The sequence below is a fragment of the Neoarius graeffei genome, chromosome 22 (genome assembly GCF_027579695.1).
Source record: "Neoarius graeffei isolate fNeoGra1 chromosome 22, fNeoGra1.pri, whole genome shotgun sequence".
In the NCBI taxonomy this organism is placed as follows: domain Eukaryota; kingdom Metazoa; phylum Chordata; class Actinopteri; order Siluriformes; family Ariidae; genus Neoarius; species Neoarius graeffei.
Genome location: NC_083590.1, coordinates 5,104,032 through 5,116,609, shown reverse-complemented (window position 1 = coordinate 5,116,609; position 12,578 = coordinate 5,104,032). Strand labels below are relative to the sequence as shown.

Sequence of the window (12,578 nt, the reverse complement as noted above, 5' to 3'; positions counted from 1 at the left end):
GACTCCAGCAGCCCTCAGATGCAATGAAATTCAGAGCAGGGGAAACCATCTCTCCGTGTTTTTCAACCTTGACCTTAGGTCAGCAGCAGGATCGCTATCGCCTTCTTTGTGCAAGGTGGCACAGAAAAACCACTGCCAGAGCCCTGCAAAAAGAGCTTTGCAGGCCACTGATGTGCATGTTGATGCTCAAATGGTCAGAAACAGACTTCATGAGGAGGGTATGAGGGTCTGGTGTCCACACGTGGTTCCTATGCTTACAGAGTGGCACCGTAGGGATTGATTTGCATATACCATAGAACATCAAGATTGGCACATTCACCATTGGTGCCCTGTGCTCTTCACAGATGAGAGCAGTTCACACTGAACACATGTGACAGACATGACAACGTCAGGAGATGCCATGGAGAATGGTATGCTGCCTGCAACATCATTTGTGAAGAGCACAGGGTGCCAATGCAAGAATATGTAGATTTTGATGTTCTCTCGTTTATGCAAATTGCTCCATACGGTGCCGCTCTGTGAGCATAGGCCTCACGTACCAGGCCCTCATACCCTCCTCATGAAGTCTGGTTCTGACCATTTGAGCATCAACATGCACATTAGTGGCCTGCAAAGCTCATTTTGCAGGGCTCTGGCAGTGCTCTTTCCGTGCCACCTGGTACAAGGAAGGAGAAAGCAATTCCGCTGCTGGGTTGTAAACTGTCCTATGGCCTCCTCCACGTCCCCTGGTGTACTGGCATGTCTCCTGGCATCTCCTCCACGCTCTGGACACTGTGCTGGGGGACACAGCAAACCTTCTTGCCGCAGCACACATTGTGTCATCTTGGATGAAGAGCACTACCTAAGCAAATTCAGTGGGTGAAGGAGATTGTCACGTGGTACCTACAAGGGTGTGAAACTGTCAAAATGCACATGTGACCAAAAAAAATCAGCCAGAAAGGATGAAAGAAGAGAAATGGCCTGTGTGGGGTGTATTTTGGTTATTACCTCTACTTTCTACCCATTGCTTGTTAAATTTGCTCAAAATGGATTCATAATGAGCGTTGCTTCATTACTAACTGGACTGGCTGGTATCACAGAAGTATGATTGACTTGGAGTTGCATTGCATGGTTTTGGTGTTCCCTTTATTTATTGGAGCAGTGAATTTCATTCACATATTCAGTAATGTCTTCTGTCTTTGCACACTCTCAGGACACAGATGAAGAGGAGGATTACACCAAAGGTGTAAAAATTGCCATACTGACAGTCTTTGAGGATGATGTAGCATCCGTTACGTCCCTACCTACGGTCATCAACATTGGCGTGATTTTGGAAGAGAGTGTCATCGTTCAGGGCATAAAGGACCTTCCTTCAGCAGTCGCATACTTGTTTGGCCTGCTGTATTGCATCAACATGGAATACCCCAAAAACCTGAGATACACTTTTGAGGTTTTACAGAAAGTTTTCCTTAACATGGGAGCACACTGCTGCTCTGCACGAGCTCAATCACTCCGAGGTAAAATGCAGAAATGTCTGCGCTAATGTGGCAAGTCCATTTCTCTCTCTCTCTCTCTCTCTCTCTCTCTCTCTCTCTCTCTCGGAGCTGCAAGTCAGGTGAGGGCAAGAGGCGGAAAAGTTTGTTGAACAGTTAATTGATTGTTTTATACGGATTTTTACTTCTTAATTGTTTAAGGGCTTAAGGTTTATTTACTAAATACTACAGGTCACACCACTGTGTATACAGTAACTGCTTATGTTTACAAGTCCTGTATGTGCTAAAATGTGTGTTTTGAGACTATTTTGATCAATTCAAAAACCTGAGATACACTTTTGAGGTTATACAGAAAGTCTCTCTCTCTCTGTGATGGGTGTTTTTAAGCGTATTTTTTAAGCGTATTCAGTGAAATGTGTTGAAACTGTTTTGATCAAATTTAGTAAGAAGAGTCATTTGGAAGAATGTCCCAGTTGCCTTTCCACTTTACCTGGTTTGAAACCCCCAGTGCATGTTTTTTGCATACTGTTAGTATGTGTTTAAAATAAAGGAAATGGTTGTGCACATGAATTGTCTATTTGACTTTTTTCCCCCTACTTTTTAATCTAAGTTGTGACAATCATTTAACATAACTTTAGTTTTTAAGTCACAAAAATAGCTAGTAAAAATGATTTTTCAAGTAAGAAGATATTTTGATTTAATTGATTAAACAAGTTTTGTCCTCTTGTTGGGCATACTTGGAAAAACAAGTAAAAAAGATATTTTAATTTAATTGATTGAACAAGTTCTGTCGTCTTGTTGGGCATACTTGGAAAAACCCTTAAATACATTTCTTGATTTCTTAGTTGAGTTTACTCCAAAAAACCCTTGATATGGGTTGCCTTGCTTTTTCAAGTAAACTGAGCAAATATTTTTTTTACAGTGTAGTTAAGGGAGAAGTAACTACAGGTAGATATTGTTGGAACAAATGCAGACAGTACAGAATGCAGAAATATAAATTAAACACAAGTTTATTAAATAAATCCAACATAACTCTGTTCACCAAATGCAACATGATGTTGTTAATTAAATCCAACATAACTTTGTCAGCTAAATCCAACATGGCTTTATTTAATACCGTCCATGCAACATTGTGTAGTAAATCTAACATAACTCTGTTGAATAAACTCAACATAACTGTATTCAATACATCTAAATTAGCACAGTTTCGTGGGACCGGTTGCCATAACTCGGTTAAGTAAATCCAATGTTTTATTTTTTTGAGTGTACACACTCATTAATACCAAGCAGGTCGACAAGCAAATTTGGTAGCTAGCTTACGTTAATGGTAGTTATCTTGTAGACAGTGTTTATAACAGTGATGTAAATGTTGTCATGCACAACAGGCTTACAAACTTGCAAGGACTGGCTAAAAATTCTAATATGTGTCACACAAATAGGTGAAAGACTGTCAACTTCTCCCAGATTAACTTATTGTGTTTATCAAATGTCATAGTCAGAGTTAGTTTCAGCGAGCTGCATGGCTTTCATCAGAAGTAGCTAGTGTGTCATGAGCATGAATGGAGCAGGACAGGGGATGGCTCACAAGAAAGCTCTTTTTTACATAAATAGGCTACGTTTGTGACCTTGGTCGGATATTAATGCAGTAATTCAGCTAAGAAACCCGAACTTTCTGCAAGGAAGCCCTGCTGCGATCAGCACAGCTAATGGCTACGACATGGCAAGTTTGCTTCGCTTGTGTCTCTGTATTGTTTTTGCTTCCATGGGAAGGAAGGACAGCCCTTGCCATTTTCTCTGATTCTAGTAACCTCTGCAAGAATTCCATGCATCATGACTGAACTGGAACATTTAATCACCATTTGAAGTTATTTCTACTTGTGTATATACTGTAAATATTTAGTGTTGTGTTATTTGCACATTTTATATTACTTTGTCTTATTTTCATATATATATATATATATATATATATATATATATATATATATATATATATATATATATGTGTGTGTGTGTGTGTGTGTGTGTGTGTGTGTGTGTGTGTATTTTGTCTATTCTTGTGTTTAATTGGGTTTGATAATTATTTATAATAATGTAAAGAGTTAATTTATTAAGTAAAAATCGTAAGAATGATTACAATATGTGTGATGTTTATTTATTAAGTCTTCAGTGGGTAGGCGGCCATAAGGCCTTTTGTCGAGGGGGGGATAATTATGGGCCCCAGATCCCCCTTTGCCTAGGGCCCCGAAATAGCTTGAAATGGGCCTGCCCTGTACAACAAAGTATTTACCCCTGCTAACTTGCTGGGTGTTTTATCGCTTAAGACGGTAAATGACTCTTTTTTTTTTTTTACCGCTTGTTCTCAAACTTTTTCAGTCCCAATTAAAGCAGCATCAAACTCTTTTATCCACACCCATAGGATGAAGATAAACATCATTGTGCTCCTACGTAACGCTGTTTTAATCTATTTATATAGCGTGGATGAATTTTACAGTTTATAACACAAGTCGAAGGCATCTCGTTCAACACTGTATTCCTGCCTTACCCCGGATGAAAAAAACCCATCCGAGTCGTTGAATAATATTCTGCTCCTATACGTAACGCTATAAATGCTGGCAAATTCCGTCTCCAAATTTGTATGAACCTTGTATTAATGAAAAACAAACACATAGTGTAGAGCCTCTGATTTTCCGTTTCAAAAAACAGCAAATTCCGTTTCGGAGGATAGTGAATTCCGTTTCAGATAATTTGATATTTAATTTAGAAAAAAATTAATAAAATTTAAAAACTGTGACATTTAGCCCACTTTGTTATATGTTACAATAAAATTATATTTTATTTGATGTTTATATCTTTGATTTTGCTACAATTAATAACTCGTATGCTTTCGCAAATGCTTTTTTTGGCACTGAAAACTAGGTTTAAGATTATTTCAAGGACATTTTAACATATAAAGTTATTGTTTCAGGTATCTGGTGGTGGGAGGCTTCTGCAGAGCTTTATTGTGGCTGTTTGAATGTTGCTAGCACCAGCCTCTTGTGCTCGAAATGTAGTTTATACTTAAAGAAGCTTGTAAACTGTCTATGTAGTCTGATGTCTTATTGCACCTCTATAACGGTAAAAAACACTCACATTTCATGTTTTTGCATGTGGTGTTTTGTATGCTTTTAATTTGGCTATCATTAAAACATTGTTTCATAAGACTTTCCCCCTTTGTGAAATTGTCAATGTTGAGAATTTTATTTTGCATTTCCAAATTTGATAATTTTGACTTTTTTCAACATTAAAAATGTGTTGACTGACCTATCATTTTTTATAAAATAATAAATAAATTAAATTATATTTTTGGTGCACAAATTATAGGGGGGCCTATAACCAAAAAAGTCACCCATAGCCTTCATCATTCAATTATTTAACTGCCCCCTCCCAAAGAAATATTTCATATTTTTTAATTAAAGTATTTATTACCCCCTCATCAAGGAAATTAAAAAGTTTTAGTAGCTTTTTTTAACCTGCCCCCGACATTTCATTTTAACAACCCATTCTTGAAAAATATAACTTCTCCTAATTTTTGTATATTTTTCATTAGTTATCATTAAATCATTTTTAGTTATTTAATTTTGGGTATTTTTATTAATTTATTTTAGTCATTTAAGAAAAATATGTAGCTGAATCAAGTGCTGCCATCTAGTGTCAAGTGACAGCAAATGGAAACATTTCACAAGACACCATACACAGGCCATGTAGCAACCTGAAAACTGACTTGCCTTAACAGGTCTCTATCTCAGTCCATTCTTAACGGATTTTTAAACCGAAAAAAGTTTTAGAAAGCTTAGAATGTGTAGATTCCATTTCTAACAATAAATTCCGTTTCAGATGCATAATTCCGCGATTTCCGTCCGTTTTCCGCGATCGCGGATTTTCAGTCCCTCTAATAGTGGCCCACTGAGTTAGTGAAGGTGGGCTATTCAGGAGTGGTGGGCTGCCTGCTTGCGCCCGAGGAGCAGAGATGCGGTTTTGTCTGCTCAAGCAAACGTGAATTACAATCGTTAGTGCATCCATTGTTGTAAGTGTTTAAAAGCTAAAATATTGTCTTGTCTCACTTCAGAACTACAACTGGAATTATTACGTGCTTGCTTTTTGCATTTCTTGTCTGTCTTTTCTTTAAGGTAAGGGTGGGAAGGGAATTCGTCAACCATCTAATGGTGAGGTTGGAGGAGGCCTTGGCAAGGCAACCAATTGATGTGGACTACGTCGAGTTCATTTGTAGGAGTGACTTAGCAGTGATGGAGTCTTTGGCCCAGCACATCCACTTCCCGGATGAGGTAGTTTAATAATCCTTCCAGGGTAGCCATGCATTATAATAGCATGCATCTCTATTAAAGGACTGTAAGGTGTGATGATGCCAATGATGTAATTGATTTTTTTTACAGAGCGGGACACTGTACAATGATTATTACCTTATGGAACATGTAAACACGCCAGGCTTAGTCTCTGCTGTGGCGCACTGTGCATTGACCAAAAAAAAAAAAAAAAAATGCCACATTAGTTATGAGTGCATGCTTGTTTATTATTTAATTTATTTATTAATTGTGCATGGGACGCAAGCGCAGGTTTGATCAGCCTGTAGCTGGCCGCCTGTGGTGAGCGTGTATAGTGTTTAAAGGCAGAAACACCCCATGACCCAGAGGAACACTACTGATGATGCACCCTAAATTCAGCTTACAACCCATCATTCGCTAAGGTTTAGCTCAATTGTGCTGAGTAGATCAGGGAGGCAGCCCCAGCAACCAACAACCACAACCTAAGTTCAACTAAGCATCCATCATTTATCTAGTCTACCACTCTTCATACACCAAATGTTGCTGCCTTGGCACCAACCAACAAACTCCAAAATGTTGCTGCCCCAGCAACCAACTAACACCAATGTTGTTGAGGGGACAGGAAAAAAGCCCTGGCAACCAACAAACTCCAACAGCTCCTAAATTCAACTTTGTCAGGTTTTCTGCACAAGGAATGTAACATCTCATCCTGCGTTTTTTAAATCTCACTGTGTGTAATGTGGCCAGAAAAGTTAAAATGTTTTTTTTTTTTGGTAAAACTAGCCCAGTCAGTCTTGACTTGAAATTCTGCCCTACATATTTTTGTGTTTGTGAACCCTGCTGTATGAAATGTACTACAGTTTGTAACTACTACACCAAAATATTGCAGTGACATACATCTTTTTTTTTTAGATTCATCAGGGTCTTCTACATCTGCTGTCCCTCATCACCGAAGAGATCGATAGTCCAGAGAGCCCAGCAGTAATTGAAAAAAATAGAGGAATGTAAGAAACTATCAGCAGGGGTCAAGGGGGCTGCAAGCCCCCTGAAGCTGTTGAGATTTTAACATTTAAAGATGCTATAGAACACATTTTTTACATAGATTTAACATAGAAAAGCAACAGAATTTAACAATAATGTGTATCTATTTGATGCCATATTTTGTAATCAGTGACATAAGTGGCAAAAAAAATTATTATTTATAAAAATTAGATGAAAATGTAGCTTTGAAGAATATACTTCTTCTAACTGTTCCGCTATCTCTTTTATGGACGATATCTTTTTTCCACGACGTATTGAATTAAGTTCAACGCATTAGAAACAAAAGCACGAAAGGAGTTAAAACACATTTTCTAGCAAATGGGTGCAGCCATATTGTTTTCTCGTTCAGCAGGGCTATTCAATTAGTTTTCCATTTGGGCCACATTTCAAATCCAAGAACTTGAGGTGGGCCACAAATTTTCCGCGGTCACGAACAAGTGGTAATTTTTCAGTTTTCAAGTAGCCTACAAGGTCTCATCTCATCTCATTATCTGTAGCCGCTTTATCCTTCTACAGGGTCGCAGGCAAGCTGGAGCCTATCCCAGCTGACTACGGGCAAAAGGCGGGGTACACCCTGGACAAGTCGCCAGGTCATCACAGGGCTGACACATAGACACAGACAACCATTCACACTCACACCTACGGTCAATTTAGAGTCACCAGTTAACCTAACCTGCATGTCTTTGGACTGTGGGGGAAACCGGAGCACCCGGAGGAAACCCACGCGGACACGGGGAGAACATGCAAACTCCCCACAGAAAGGCCCTCGCCGGCCCTGGGGCTCGAACTCAGGACCTTCTTGCTGTGAGGCGACAGCGCTAACCACTACACCACCGTGCCGCCCGCCTACAAGGTCTATTATATTATATTTCATTTTTAGCCTTCAACTTAACATTGAATATTCAAAATGCACACAAACAACTCTCTTTCCCATCTCCTTTATTTAAAACAAACAAAAAAATAGAACATTTATCTCAACATTGATATGCTTGTCAGGCTACTGATACTAAACAGAACACAGCTTTAGCCCACAGCTGCCGTTGACTTTAGTGAGAGAAGTGACATTTCTTGTTTTGCACAAGATCTGTGATGTTTGGTTCATAAGATGTCAATGCAATCGCGACACGTTGATTGAGAATGCATATGTGGCAGCGGGGGCGTGGTCAAGCGCCGGTCTGTGACAGGAGGGCGGAGTCAGGGAAGGTAAGTGGCAGAATCACTACACCTGTCGTTAATTCATGTGTTTAAGGAGAGAGAGAGAGGGAGAGCAGAGGGAGCTCTCTCCACAACTAGACGACTGATGTGTGTGCGTGTGTCTGAGTGTGTGTGAGAGAGTGCAGATATACGCTGAAAAGCTAAATGAAAGCGAGTTTTGTCCTGCCGTCCTTCTGTGCTCCACCCACCTACACGAACTGTCACAGTGGTGCCGAAACCCAGGACGAGCACACCACTGTGACAGTTCGTGTAGGTGGGTGGAGCACAGAAGGACGGCAGGACAAAACTCGCTTTCATTTAGCTTTTCAGCGTATATCTGCACTCTCTCACACACACTCAGACACACGCACACACATCAGTCGTCTAGTTGTGGAGAGAGCTCTCTCTCTCTCTCCTTAAACACATGAATTAACGACAGGTGTAGTGATTCTGCCACTTACTGTACCTTCCCTGACTCCGCCCTCCTGTCACAGACCGGCGCTTGACCACGCCCCCGCTGCCACAGCATATTTGCTAACTATTTGCATTTTACTGAGTTAACAGTAGCTGGGAAATAATAAAAGTGCAAAATAACTATTATAACATCATCTATTTATTGATATTCAGTAAATTAAAATACATATATTAAGTTTTGGAGACTGGTGAATGGTATTTTACTTTTAAAGGTGAAGCATCACGTCGGCCGCATCCGGGCCGCGGGCCGCCAATTGAATAGGCCTGGCGTACAGTCTCGCGGTATTTACATCAATTTAACTTCCGAGTGTTCCCGAATGTCAACGAGAACAAATGAAGCTGACAAAAACATCGCTAAACAAGCAAACCAAATCAGAACGTATTCTGCTGGTCATTCTACTTAAACAAACATATTTTTAATGGATATACAAGAGATTAAAAAAAAAAACACCACCACTTTGGCTAGAAAAATAGCGGAATTCTGCTAAATAGCGGACTTCTGGGATCCCTGGATAGCTGAAGACCTACTGTTTTTCTTGAAAGAACTGGTCACACCGGTCGTCCAAAGATCGTCGTATCTCAAGACCACTTACAACATTTACTAGATATAGACCTCTCTGTATCCTGTATTGCCAAATTACTTGGTGTATCAGAGAGAACAGTATATCAGAGGATGGAGCAGTGGGGTTTGTCAATATCACAGACCTACAGTCAAATCTCTGATGATGAGTTGGACCACCTGACCACCCAAATAAAAATCACAGCTCCAAACTCAGGTTGGTACTTGACAGCCACCATAATTCTTTCCATGAAACACAAATTGCTTACCCATTCTTGCCCATAGTGCAGATCACTATATTGTCTCTTTTTCTACTAAATGCCACACACAGCCCAGCCCGTACATACTCCACTACTCACACTCCCACCACTTGACATGTACAGAAACTGTTGCAATTCCTGCAGTTCAAGCACATCTCGTTTGTTTCATTGCAAATCCATTGTAGTGATGCAAAAAAGCCATTAGGATGAAAATTGTGTTGGTGTTCCAATATTTATGTAGGGAACTGTATATTAGAAACTATCCCTTTCTATTCCACAGGTTATGTCATGGTTAGAGGACGGTTACGTGCTCAGGGATACAAAATCCAATGGACAAGGGTGTGGGATTCAATGCACCGGATAGATTCACTTGGGATCTATGAGAGAATGCAGCAAGTCTGATGCATAGTGAGAAGAACATGCAAAGTGCCTGCACCGTTGTCTCTGGTTCATATTGACACCAATCATAAACTGATACGGTAATTATATCCCCGAAACGCAAAGTGTTTTTGGTCCGACCGCCGCCGGCATATATATTTTGTGTTGACGCGATAACTTTTGACCGGTTGGACAGATTTGGCACAAATTTTGTATGCTAACACTTTACAATTGGTACATGAAATGATTCAATTTTGGAACTATTTTTACTTTACTTTTTCAGATATGGTCTGGTGATCTTCGGAGCCATTGACGGCTTCTCCAGAAAAGTTAGTATTGCACCCTCAAAGGAAATTTGTGGGTTAGAACGACTGTTTATAAATGTTAACCTATACATTGTAACACATACCAAGGAGCTGTAACCATATAATACTTCATTCATTAAAACACCCCAAGGTACAGTGCCCTATATAATTATTGACACCCCTGGTTAACTTGTGTTCTGTAGCTCCTATTTTTTCCCTAAATAATATAGGACAAAGTCGAGAGAAGTCGACAATCCTAACTGTAATTCAAGTGCATTCATTAAGTGAGAAAAAAACCCACATCAAGAAATAAATATTTTACATGAACGCATAGTCCTACTCATCACCTTCATTGCTACCTTCACAATTTTGCTTACTGGTGCTTTTAATTGAGCAGATAGTGGGCCAAACCAGACTACCATTCCATGCCTGATTAGACTTTCCATTACCGCATTATAGAATAATGACATGATCCTGGTGATTACTCCAAACAACCTAAGTCTCCTTAGAAAATTTAATCGCGGGTTCACAGATGCTCTACATGTGCACTCCATTTAAGCAGGTTGTCTATGTGGATAGTATCCACTGGATACCCAGATACTTAAAGGATGCTACTTGCTCAATAATGCCGTTATTTATTACCACTGGATCAAAATAAACATGCACCCTTGTCCAGGCTGATTTACCACTGTTCCAGTTATTTTAAACGTCTTGATTCCTCTGACAGTAGACATGGCCTCATATAGTTTTTAACTTATTTTCTTGTAGGTGATGTACTTACGGGTTGCAAACAACAACCAAGCGGCCACGGCTTTGGAGTTTTTCCTTGAGGGTGTAGAAACTCATGGCTGTCCATCAAGGTATTTTATTTTGGCATATTGACAATGGCCTAAGCACTCTGTTAGTACTGACATTACCAACATGTATCCCTAGTAGGCCTAAACATTCATAGGCCTATTCTACAGGGTGTCTCAAAAAAAATGTACTCACACTTTAAATGATGAGAAAACCTTTATTTATGAACATAGAGTGAAATGGAATAGCTTCGAATACAGAAGACAAATGTAATTGAAGAATCATGTTCGCAAATGTTCAAATTGATGACCATTATTGTCCAGACAACGCTGATAACGCGCACCAAGGGATTCGCAAACGTCACGAAACAGGTCATTAGGAATATCGCGACATTGTCTTTCAATTTCCAATTTCAATGCATCAATTGTTCTTGGTTTGGTGCGATAATTTCCTGCCATGCTGTGATTAATTAATTACACCTGCAACACAAAAAAGGCAGCATGTTAGGGACAGTTAAAGTGTGAGTACATTTTTTTTTGAGACACCCTGTATATAATAACCCTGTTTCCAGCACCTTGTAAGATAGTTACTGTATACTGTTTCTATAGAAAACCTAATGTAAATCAAGTTTAAGTTGAAGTACTGATGTCATTGATTCATGCCCTGCTTCAAATCTATACAATCTTAGAGTTCGAGGAGACCAAGGAGTCGAAAATGTCGACATTGCCCGTTACATGTTTACGGTCCGTGGTTGTGGCAGGGGAAGTTTTATCTCTGGCAAAAGCGTCCGTAATCAGCGGTATGCCTTTTTTTTTTTTTTACTTCAGTTCACAGGCTTGTCGCCAACCCCCCCCACCCCTATTCCACAAACTGTCAAGCCAGTCACCTTGTCCTCCCCAAACACATACACACACAGGACTGCTACATTCACTTAAATTCACTTGTCCAAAACACTGCTTTATTGAAATGCGCCTGCTTACTACTTGAATACTAGAGTAAATCATTTTTTTTTGTCTGTATCTGTTTTCAGTATTGAGCGCCTATGGCGAGATGTATGGAATGCTGTCTCCAGACTCTATTATGACCTGCTCCACACCTTGGAGGAGGATGGGCTGCTTGACCCAGCAAACAGCACACATCTCAGGGTGGCCGCGGGTCCTTAAAAAGTCTTAAATTTAATTTTCCTAAAATAAGGCCATTAAAAAGTCTTAAATTTCAAATCCCGTGGTCTTAAATTTTCAATCTTAAATTTATGGAGATTTTACTCAGTCATATCGTTAAAATGTGGTACACTTTGGATGGGGAAAAAGTTTAATCGTTTTTGATGCTCACAGTTGTACCGCGCAGGCTCCGAATCCACTGGTTGCTAGACACACACGTGCTTGACAACCACTCAGTCAGGGCTTTCCACTAAGGCTCATACTAGCCAGCCATGACAAATAAGTAGCCAGCCGGGGGGGGGGAGTAAACACAAAACTAGAGGCGACAATCCCCCTGTGTGAAATGGTGAGAGTGCTGCAGGGCACGTATCGCAGGCTGTGAGGCTCCAATGCCTGTGTGAAATGGTGAGAGTGCTGCAGGGCGCGTATCGCAGGCTGTGAGGCTCCGATGCCTGTGTGAAATGGTGAGAGTGCTGCAGGGCGCGTATCGCAGGCTATGAGGCTCCGATGCCTGTGTGAAATGGTGAGAGTGCTGCAGGGCGCGTATCGCAGGCTATGAGGCTCCGATGCCTGTGTGAAATGGTGAGAGTGCTGCAGGGCGCATATCGCAGGCTATGAGGC

The 12,578-nt window shown here is 40.3% G+C and overlaps 1 long non-coding RNA gene across 1 annotated transcript; it reads left to right on the top strand.

The window, feature by feature from the left end:
• Window positions 1-9,979: 9,979 nt before the first annotated feature.
• On the top strand, window positions 9,980-11,562 carry LOC132870470 (uncharacterized). Its single transcript, XR_009651113.1, has 3 exons — window positions 9,980-10,026; window positions 10,771-10,862; window positions 11,486-11,562. It is a non-coding gene; the product is annotated as an uncharacterized LOC132870470 (long non-coding RNA).
• The last annotated feature ends 1,016 nt before the right edge of the window (window positions 11,563-12,578 follow it).